Source organism: Myodes glareolus, chromosome 20 (assembly GCF_982192425.1).
Source record: "Myodes glareolus chromosome 20, mMyoGla1.1, whole genome shotgun sequence".
Classification (NCBI taxonomy): domain Eukaryota; kingdom Metazoa; phylum Chordata; class Mammalia; order Rodentia; family Cricetidae; genus Myodes; species Myodes glareolus.
This window is the reverse complement of record NC_142045.1, coordinates 9,894,451-9,906,560: the sequence shown is the minus strand read 5'-3', so window position 1 is coordinate 9,906,560 and position 12,110 is coordinate 9,894,451.

Genomic DNA, 12,110 nt, shown 5'->3' with positions numbered 1-12,110 from the left:
TGAGTGTAAACAACCAGTATCTGATTTAACATAAGGCCCCCTCCAGGAGATTTTTTTTTAGATTTATAAAAGTTTATTAATTTAGAAATGTTTCCATTTCTGCCCCTCCTCCCAACACCCTCCCACTCCCCCCACTCCCTCTCCTCCTCCCTCTCCATCCCTAAGAGCAGTCAGGGTTTCCTGCCCTGTGGGAAGTTCAAGTTCCTCCCCCCTCCCTCCAGGTCCAGGAAGGTGAGCATCCAAACAGACTGGATCCCAAAAATCCAGTATATGCAGAGGAAACAAGTCCCAGTGTCATTGTCAATGGCTTTTCAGAAAGACCCCGTGCCAGCCACATTCAGAGAATCCGGCCACATTCAGAGAATCTGGTTGGATCACGTGCTCATTCATTCCCAGTCCAACTGGCCTTGGTGAATTCTCATTAGATCAGTCCCCTTGTATCAGTGGGTGAACACACTCCTCACGGTCCTGCCTTTCTTGTTCATGAGTCATTTTAGGGTTTACAAGAGACTTGATTATAAAGGGGATCCCAGGTCCAAGGAGAGATCCCCAGATTGTTCTCTGGACAGAGGAGAGGGTGCATGAACCGGCCTTGGCCCATAACCATACTGATGAATATTTTGCATATCACCATAGAACCTTCCTCTGGCGATGGATGGAGATAGAGATAGAGACCCACATTGGAACACTGGACTTAACTCTCTAGGTCCAAACGAGAAGCAGAAGGAAAGAGAACGTGAGCAAAGAAGGCAAGATCAGAGAGAACCTTCATCTGACAATGGATGGCGATACAGACGGAGACCCACATTGGAGCACTGAACTGAGCCTCCAGGAGATTAAACCCATACCCAAAGCTTCTTGGATGACTAAGAACCTGAGAGTAGATAGCCTAGGTAGATAGCCTTGGGCAAAAACAAGTACTACTACTGTTCTACTAAATAAAAGCAACAATAAAATGGTTTCTAATGACGTTCTTCTGGACTCATAGATTAGAGTTTTGCTTAGCCATTATGATGACTAGTCTTGTTTCTCAACTACAGATGGAATTAATTAAAACCCAAAATTGGAGGGCACATCTGTAAGCAATTATTGCTTAATTTAAAGTCAGAAGATCCCCTTCTAATTTGGATCTTTGAGGAGGGAAGACACACCTCTGATCTGAGCTACACCTTCTGCTGGAAGCCTATATAAGGACGTGGAGGAAAGAAGCTTTTGCTCTTCGCCTGCCTGTTTCACCTTGCTAGCAAGTTCATTCCTTCACCGACAATAGAGCATGTTTCTTAAAAATCCCAGTGCATACTGAAAACCGTGTTTTCATCCAGCCTTATAGACTGAACAACTACTGGATTCTTGGATGTTCTGTTCAAAGGCACCTTTTATCGGATTAACTAGACAACAGTCTGTAAATTATTGTAATAAATCCCCTTTCTCTATATGAGGAAAGATTCATTCATTAAATTCTGTTAGTCTAGAGAACCCTGACTGCTACAGCAATCAACAGAGAAGCTTTCTCCCACAGCAGATGGGAATAAATACAATGACTCATAGCCAGATATGGTAGAGAGAATGAGAGAACTTGGAACATTTAGCCATAAATAGGGTATCTCCATCAAATCCTTCCCCTCAGGGCTCAGGGAACCCTGTAGAAGAGGAAAAGGAAGAGTACAAAAGGAACAAGGATGTCTGAATCAACAGAATCAATGCACAGGTGAACTTTATTCACCTGAGGCCGTGCTGGTGTCTATGGTCCATGATGTGGCACAAAGCCATGCTAAAACAGATCATTTTTAAGGATAGGATCAATGCTCAGCAATAACAGCCCAGGGAAAACAAAGCCAATGGCATTTTTGGATGTTCTTAGTCTCATAAAGTACCAGAGGATTTTGCTTGTTGGTTTAAACTTTATATTACTTGTTTTCTTTTCGTTCTGCTTTAACCTATAGTTCTTTGGACACATATTTTGACTTTCAGATTAGTGTTTTGATGGGCTAGCCGGATGTTCCTGAGTGTGTGTCTGCATCTGTATTTGCTCCTTGTGCATGCTCTTTTCCTTCTGTTTGTGTGTTTTGTCCTATTTCAATTTGTTAATTTTTGTTTTCCCTTAATTTGTTTTACTATTATCCTCTAGAAACCAATTTATTTTCTAATGAAAGACAGAAGGTGCATGGATCTGGATGGAAGGTGATGGAAGGACTAGATGGAGGTGAAACCATAAAGAAGACATATTATATGAGAAAATCTATTTTGAATAAAAGGAAAAATATTAAATAATTTTAAATCTGCAAAGAAAGTGAAACATGTGTACAACAAAACTCTAAGGCATTCCAGTAATAAATTGTAGATAACTCTAGAAAATAGAAAAACATTTCATGCTTATGGATTGGTAAGATTCATATTGTAAAAATGTTAATCCTGTCAAAATCAATCTACAGATTCAATGCAACCTTCACCAAAATTCCAATTCATTCTTCATAGAAAATTAACAGATAATTTCCATTCACATGTGGTGACATGAATAACCCACAATTGTAAAGAAAAATCTTTAATGATGTGGGATTCCCCTCTGTATGCTGTGAATATTTTATTAATGTTGGTTAATAAAGAAGTTTCTTTGGCTTATGACAGGCCAGAATATTTCAAGGCAGGAAATTAAAGCAGAAATAGAGGAAGGGCAGATATGGGAGCAGGGAAGAAGGTATCTTAATTAAGGGAGTCATTTTAGGGTTGGCAAGACGCTTGACTCTAGAGGGTTTCCCAGGTATCCACGGGGATTTCCCCAGCTAGGTCCTTGGGCAGCAGAGTAGAGGGTGCCTGAACTGGCCTTGTCCTGTAGTCAGAATGATGACTATCTTGAATATCACCATAGAACCTTCGTCCTGCGACAGATGGAGATAGAGACAGAGACCCATATCGGAGCACTAGACTGAGCTCCCAAGGTCCAGTTGAAGAGCAGAAAGAGGGAGAATATGAACAAGGAAGTCAAGACCACGAGGGGTTGGTTCACCCACTGAGACAGTGTGCCTGAGCTAATGGAAGCTCATCAAATTCAGCTGGACTGGGACTGAACAAGCATGTGATCAAACTGGACTCTCTGAATGTGGCTGACAATTGGTGTTGACTGAGAAGTCAATGATAATGGCACTGGAATTTGTCTCTACTGCACATACTGGCTTTTTGAGATCCTAGTCTGTTTGGATGCACACCTTCCAAGGCCTGGATTGAGGGGGGAGGGCCTTGGACTTCCAACAGGGCAGGGTACCTTGCCCTCCCTTAGATCTGGAGGGGGAAGGGTGAGTGGGTGGGCATGAGGGAAATGGGAGGAGGGGAGGAAGTGGAAATTTTGAATAATATTATTTATAAGACAATAAAAATAATTGCTATTTTTTTTAAAAAAAGAAATAGAGAAGAAAAGAAGGTGGAGTTAGAGAGATGCCATGTAATTGTTGAAGAAGAAAGATGCCAGAATTTTATCAGAAAGCCACAACTTTGTGGTGATACACAGATTAATAGAAATAGGTTAATTTAAGATTAAGAGCTATCTAGGAATATGCCTTAGCCATCAGTCAAAAACAGTATTGTAATTAATATAGTTTCTGTGTGATTATTTGGGTCTGAATGGCCAGAAATGAAAGAATACCTTTTGTTTCTTTGTCAATAATTGTTGATATAGGGATTTTAGGCTTTATACTGATTCTCAATTTTATCCTACTGATCAGTGTATCTTTTTTATGTCATGATCATGTTATCTTTATGAAAAAGCTCATCAGTATATGAGCTTTTATGAGAAAGCTCATCAGTATAACTTTATCAGTATAAATCTGGGCTGGTGATACCTCCAACCGTTCTTTTATTACTATGATGTAAGAGGAGATGGTACACATTGAAGAAAAGAGAGCATCTTTAAAATGTGCTTTCAGATTGGGTAGCTATATGTAGCATCATGAAACTAGATCCACATCTCTTACCCTGCAGACAACTCCAAATGGATCAAGGACATCAACACAAAACCTGATACTCTGAACCTGGCAGAAAAGAAAGTAGGAAATGCACTTCACCTATAGGAAAGGGCTTTATGAACAGTGCCATAGTGTTGAAGGCATTAAGACCAACAATTAACAGATGAGACTTTATGAAAGTAAAATCTTCTCATACCAAATACATCATCATTTGAGTGAAGAGGATCCTGAAGAATGAGGCAAAATCATCTGACAGATTGTTAGAACTGAAAATATAGAAAGATCTTTGCATATCAAGACAACAACCAACCCAATTTAAGAATTAACCATGGAAGTGGAGAGAGAAGTCACAGAGAAGAAAAACAAATGGATGAGAAATATTTTTTTAAAGTTTTCAACACTCTCAACCATCAGGAAAATACAAGGCAAAACTCCTTTAAGATGTCTTCTTACCCTGGTATGAATTGCTAATATCATAAACTCAAACGAAAGCAAATGTTGGCATGGATAGAGGGAAAAAACCCTCATTAGCTATTGATGGGACTGCAAATCGATAAAGTCATAAGAAAAATCAGTATAGAGCTTCCTCAGGAAACTAGAGATAGATTTATCATATACTCTAGCTATATTGCATTTGGAGATATACACAAAGGATTCCATATCCTTGCCGTTCTTCAGTTCCTTGGGTGCCATCCTCTTTTTCTAGGATCAACCCATGCTCCTGGGCTAGTAACCGTAGAACCACTGATCAAGAGGCAGTTTTACAGTTATAAGGTGATCCATTCCTATTCTTTATTTATTTAAATTCATTTACATTTGTTTGTTTTTAGTGTGTGTGTGACTGTGCCTGGGTACATACACACAGTGGCACACTTGTGGGCACTGAAAGACAATTTGCAGTAGTCAGGTTTCTTTGGCCATTTTGGATTTGGAGATCAAACTCGGGTTATTAAATTGACTGCAGACATATTTACTCAATAGCCACCTCTCAGGCTACTGATATTTCTGTTTGTTATGCTATCTTATCTGACAGTACTGGGGAATGTAACCCATACTAAGAAGAAGCTCTATCATTCAACTACAGTCCTGACTCTGAATAATCTTTATTATTATTATTATTATTATTAATTCTTCTCTCATATATTACCTCCTGATAACAGATTCCTCTCCCTCCTCAATTCCCATCTTTCCCACATCCACTCATCCTATGTTTCTCTTCAGAAAGGGAAAGGCCTTCCAGAGATCAACCAAATATGGCATATCAAGCTATAATAAGATCCCCTCATATTAAGGTTGGATGAGGTAACCCAGTAGGAGGAAAAGGGTCCCAAAAGCAAGCAAAAGAGTCAGAGACAGCCCATGCTCCCACCTGAACATCAAGATACACAAATATAACATAAATGCACAGGACCTAAGTGAGACCCACACAGGCTCCCTGATTGTTGGTTTAGTCTCTGTGAGCCCCTCTGATCTCTGGTTAGTTGATTCTATGGCTTCTACAGTCCTTCCTCCCCATCTTCTGCATGATTCCCCAAGCTCTGGCTAATTCCCCAAGCTCTTCCTCTGTTTGGTTATGGGTCTCTGAATCTGCTCCATGAGTTGCTGGATGAAGCCTTTCTGATAATCTTTCATAACACAGGTCTTTGCTCATCATTGTTGCCCTGACTTTTCTTTTTCTCCCATCATTCCCTGATTTGCCTGAACTCATTCTGAGAGCCACAGTTGCAATTTTCTTGTCCTTGTCCTATCATTATGTGATGACATCTTTGATAGACTGGCTCTTCCTTTGGACTGGAAAATAGACTGAGTGTAGAGATTGTTGGGGATTACTGTCTTTTTCTTCTCTCTCAAATTATTTCAATTAAAACATATTGCAGCTGCTAAATACATTTTTGATAACTTAGCAGTTAGGACTATTGTCTAATAGGAACACTCTGGAAATAAACCTTGCTGTGGTCTCGAGACAGATATCCTGTCATGTCTATATTCACAGTTCTCAAACTGGGTTGAACATTAGAAATCAAGACCAATTCCTTAACCATTAGGTGCTTAGACACAAGGGTCTTATGTGATACCATTGAAACATCTTTATTGAGATTCTTAATACAGAATAAACATAATAACATTTTCATTGTTCAGTTTAGAAGAATTTTTATTTTTAAATCTTCTAGACCCAAGTCCCTTGTCTTGTATGATGTTTTACTAGAGTCTAATGAGTAGTAAACATTTAAATAACTGGGCTGAAGATAAACCTTGTTGACAATATGTTGTCAGCATGTGTGACATTGCACATGATCCTGACTCCACCTCGGTGTTTTTAAAAATCATAGTGACATACTTCAGGTTAGTAATCAATTTCCCAATAGTTCCATTTGTCTTTAGTACCCCAAAGTTCTCAGAAGTTACTTTTTGTTTCCATCCTTAACCTAGATGAGCTAGGCACAAGTGTGCCTGCAGAGTTTTATTTAGCTACAGAATTAGGTTGTTAGGATATCAGTCCTTGGATGCCCCGGCTTCCATTTGGGTCATGGTTAAAAACAACCCTGAGTGAATGATGAATTTGAAAAATTTTATGTAAAATTTACTTTCCTGAGTGTTCTGCATACATCAAAAGATTTCAGTTAAATTTCAGTTACTGAAAATTTTGTTGCTATTTCCCAGGTGCATATTAATGGTTCTAAAATTCACCCAAGGAGTTTTTTTGAATTTTAATCTTCAATTGCATGGTCAGTTTAGGACATGTGTTCATAGTATATCTTTTCAATAAAATGGTGATAGCGTAGGGAAAAGTATGGTTTCTTTTCTCAATTGTCATGGTCATTGAGGAATAATGTCAAAATGTCTTCAGGTTCTTAGTTATGATTATAGTAATATTTAACAACATGTAAATATGTTTTGGTGATTTCTGTATGAAAGGGTATCATATGGAGACCTAAGTCAAGGTTGAATGCTGTATGCTTGTAGGTTTGCCACCTTCAAAGAGACTTGTTCATTTAGAAGGGCAGAATGAAGTTGAACAACCTCAGAACATGCTAAGCCTTTGCTTCTCACCTGCTGTAGTGAGGCCACATAGGAAAGCATCCTTAGAGATTCTTGGAAGGAACAAAGGAGAATACTTTCTATATACTTTATTAAGTGATCATGACTATTTCCAGGCCATTCAAAGTATAACTAAAGTCATGATCACACCAACAAACCTTCATGGCATTTGATAATCAAATGTCACAGTCAACATTTAGACTATGTGGTTAGATGAAAGAGACGTTTGAAGTATAGGATACGATTGTCAGCTCATATATATCATTCACGTGAAATAAAATTAATTGATTTAAATTTTTCCACTCAATTGAAATTTTACATAAAATATAAAAGGTAAGATACATGCCCTGACATGATCTCTGATATTTTAACGCTAGAAGATAGGTACAATAAAACATGAAAACTGGATTATACTTTTCCTTAAATGCTATTAGAGGGAAAACAAGTGTGTATGTTAAAAAGAAGTCTGTTATCTAACATTCAGATACTAAGAATATTTGAGGCAGATCAGAATTTTGTAGACAGAAAATCCTTTTCAACAATTCTAATAATAATATTTACTAACAAAAGAATACAATGCTCACAAGGGAAGAAATGATTATTATAGATAAATTTTTTGAAATCTACTTTATAGAATTTTTATTTTTTAAGAGGGAAAACAAGTGTTGTTGAATACACAGTTTCTTTTATTTTGTAAGCATGTTGCATCTTTCTGTCCCTTTCACTCTCTGTCTGATTGATATCAGTATGTAAAAGACTTATCCATGTGCTATATGAATATAAACTGATAAAGTGATGATAGTTTAGCAGGTCATATTAAAATTAGAAAAGAATTAAATGAATTTGTTAGTAATAAAGGAAGATCTTGGAAAACAATTTGATTATTGTATCAGGAATCAGGAAGTAAATAATATTTATAAAATTCAGTCTATAAATCTGAACTTGAGTACCAGCAGTACTGAGAGTGTGATCAGACTCCAGAATAAAGGATGGTGCAGGGAGGTGTGAGGTTATTTTTTTTCACTTTTAAACATATATTCTGATTATTTCACAGTCTTCTCAGGAAAAGCCATACATACTACAGTGAATCACAATATAAGGTCAAGTTTACAACATCCTGAAGAACCAGATCATTTTTATTTGCAGTAAAGGTCAAAACTCTCATATTGGGCAGGCAGAGGCTGTCTCCCCAGCACCCCTTCCTAAGGGCTCTATTGTTATTCATTTCTGAATGTGTGTTTTCACATTAATTTTGCCGGAAACAACAGGTTGGTGACTCACATGTCATGTCATAAAGAGACTGGCAACCTGGGGACTGAACCTGGTCTGTCCCAATAAACAGCACCATAACCCATTTTCCTTAAACATGTACATAATGGTAGCAAACTGTCTTCAAACTTTGTGCCTCAGTCCTGGGAGAACAAAAACATCCTCAGAGTCATTCACTGATTCGCTTTCATATTTTACGAACTTAGCTAGTTGTCCTAAATTTTCCAAGCTTCTAAAAGTTTCAACTTTCTGTCTTTAGATTTATTCTTTTTCTTTTCTCTTTTCCCTTTCTATTCTTTTTGGTGGCCAGATCCTGTGATTTAACCTCAAGACTGGTCTCAACTCCATACCCTCCTGCTTTAACTCCTAAGGGTTGGGTTTATAGGCACATTCTACTGCATTTGGTCAACCCCTAACATTTTAAATATATATGTGATAGGCAGATTTTCTGTAAACTTGATACAAGCCAAAGTCATCCAGGAAGAGGGAAATTCAATTGGAGAATGCCTTTATTAGATTTGCCCTCTAAGTAAGTCTACATGGGTATCTTCTTGATAAGAAATTGACATGTAAAGGCCCAGCTCACTGTGGGAGGTGCCATCCATGGAAAGGTGGTCCTTTGCTATTCAAGAAAGCAAACTGAACAATTAAGGAGGATCAAGAGAGTAAACAATATTCCTCCGTGGCATCTACTTTAGATTCTGCCTCTAGGTTCCTGCCTGTGTTTCCCACCCAGACTTCTCTCAGTGACTGACTGTGATGTGGAGCCTGTAAGCTGAATTCTCCTCCCCAAGTTGCTCTTGGCTTTGATGCTTTAACCCCACAACAGAAACCCTAAGTAAGACAGTATAAAATAGCAATTATGAAATATCTCTTCCCTGCTCCTTTCAAGAGAAATAAACGTCATAATATTTAAGTTATAAGTTTAAACTATTTATTAAAGAGTCTAGCATTTTACAAAACATTATTGATTGAAGGACATAAAATTAAAGTTCCGTATTTCAATGGTTGTGATGATTTTTCACTTAGTTCTCACAACAGTATGTATGGAATGACTAACACACTCTTTTATGAATTGTAATGCTATAATTTTACCCAGCTGCCCTAAGAATAATGAAGGGAAAGGACAGGTGGCTGATTCTAGTTCTCCATCACATGACTCATGTAACCCAGGCTTCCAATGCCACATTTTGCACCTTGTATTTAGGACCTGTTCTCTGTTTCTAAATTTTAAAGAACAATATAAAAAAACAACTTTTAAGTCTGTTTTTCTCTCTTTTCTTTCCTCTGTTTTGTTTTCATCTTTTTATTCTAATTATTGATCCAATGGTCTTAACATGCAAAACACATAACCTGTGTGGAGCTATACGCTCCCTAGCTAATGCCATAGCTCTGCTTCTTCTTTTTTGCCCTCCAATATTTGTATACATAAAAAATGGGCATGCATATTTAACTAGAGAAAGGGGGCATCCAAATATGCACCATGAGTGCCATTTCAACTTCCTGTGTGTATTGAACGAGGTACTACAGCTATGAGGAATGACATTGATAAGTCTATGGCTTCACATCATTAGGATATCAAAATTTCTTAGTAATGGACATCATTGAAAGCCGGTTTTAATTTACCCAATTTATTTCAAATGATTGGGGTTCTTCAAGTATTTTTTGAAAAAAGTCTTTTAGAACACATGTAGTTTTAGCGGTGAGAAGTAACGGAGTCGTAACATTGAAGGTCTTGTGATTTCCATGTCTACTTTCTAAGCCACTGCATTTGGTGAAAATGTTTTGATATGTGTTTATTTATTAAATATGTCACTGTCATTTGCTCTGGCACTTTAAAACTTACAGGCAGCACCAAGTATACAGATATACTGCAGGAACTATAATGGAATAATAGATACATTAGAGGAGCTATAGTGGAATCACTTTCAATTTTGCCAGTGGACATTTAAAGTTAAAGTAATGCTAACATAGAAAGTGGCATGTAATACGCTGCACATGCTCCAGTTTCACATTTCTGAGCCGTGTTTAAGTGGTTTATATTACCTAGAGAGTTGACGATTCACATATCAATCTAGATAATTCAAAGCAGCAACAACAAAAAAGCCAACTCATTGGTTTACTGTCCATAAAAATTATAATTCAGTGTGCTGAGGAAAAGTATACATAGAGTGATATTTCACTGCTCTTTATCTCCTGTGCTTACATTCCATTCTTTGATTTATTTTATTCTGTTTGTTTCTTATTTTGCCTTGATTAATGACAACAACAATGACTCTGGAAGTATAGAATAGCAGGACTTGTGTGCGTAAGGCGCTGTAACTCTCAATATGAGTCTTTCCAGGTGCCATGAACAGAAAGATTTAATCCAGTCTGCCCTTACCATCACAGTATTCTTTCTGTACCATAACACCACCCTCTATGGCTTCAGTTATTCTATTCCATTTTGAAAAGCTTAAGTGGAAATATTCAGAAATAAGTAGCTCACAACTTTTTGACTATATGTTGTGCTAAAGGCTCAGGAAAAATTTTTCAGCGTCCTGCTTCAATCCCTCATCTACCTTTACCATCAGATCTATTTTTATTATATCACAAATTTTGTTCTCAAGTATCCACACATAGTAGTAGTGGCTATACTGAAATGTCTGTTTATGAACCCGTCTTATCTCACCATGTAATCTCTGCCATGTTTATCTCATCAATACCACATCACAAGGATGAGCACCACACAGGAAGTTGAAAAAAAATTGGCACAACTCTTATCACAACATGTTTTAAAAGTTGTTCTGTCTTATTAATTACTATTAGTATCTCAATGTAACTCATTCATGAGCTAAGCTTTATCATAGATAGGCACACACTACAAAAATGACACTACATGTAAGAGTAGGAACTGTTGATGGCCTTGGCCTTCTTTGAGACCTTGAAACACAGTTCCCACAGAGAAGGTGAGGATTACTTGAGTGGAAACTTCAGCTCTCAACTATAATCAGTCTTTGAAAGGTCATCAGATCAGACAGCTTGGGCTCTGTTCGTGGCCAGTGAGCTCACGCTCTGACTACAGCAGAGGCAGAGGCAGGCCAGCTTACAACTCACTGAGCTTTTGATAATAAAGATATTTTTTTCATGATTAACCGAAACTGGAGTGTCTTGTTTGTGGTAAATGCTTACTAAACCGTCATTCTTTTTCTTGATGACCCTAGCCATTAGTTCCCCTTTAGGGAAAATAGTGCCGAATTATCTTACAAAAAATGTGATGTTGGAATTCGTGTTGGTGATATATTTAAGTTTACCTATTTGAATATTTCTCCCCACCTGGATGTGGATGTTTGAAGGAAATGGCACTGGCCAACAGCAAACAGACAGAAGGCAGTAGGACTTCTCAAGCCAGTTTATATAAACACAGCAGGAGAAGGAGCAGTAAGAATCTCTTACTGAGTTCTCCTTTTTTACCTTCCAGTCGCTCTGCAGATGGAACTGGGAGCTAATTAGAGGAGGGATTCCAAACACTGCTGGAAAGAGAAAGCCACAATTGTTTCATTGAATTCTTTCTGTGGACTATGTATGATGTGTACTGATTGATTAAAATTATGACATCATTTGATAATTTAAAAAATAGCAGTGATTTTGAGTGAAGTAGAAGGTCATCATAAACCAACCAGTGTTCAATCATTTGGAGGAAGGAAAATCTCAGGTAAATATCTGCCACTCTGAAGTAGAACAGAATTTTGGATTTCACTCATTGTATTACTTGTGGGAGCCTATTATAATACACCAAACTTCTTGGGCCTATTTCTAAGCTCTTGGAATTGATCCCAAGGGAGGAAGTAGGTATCGAGATTGCTA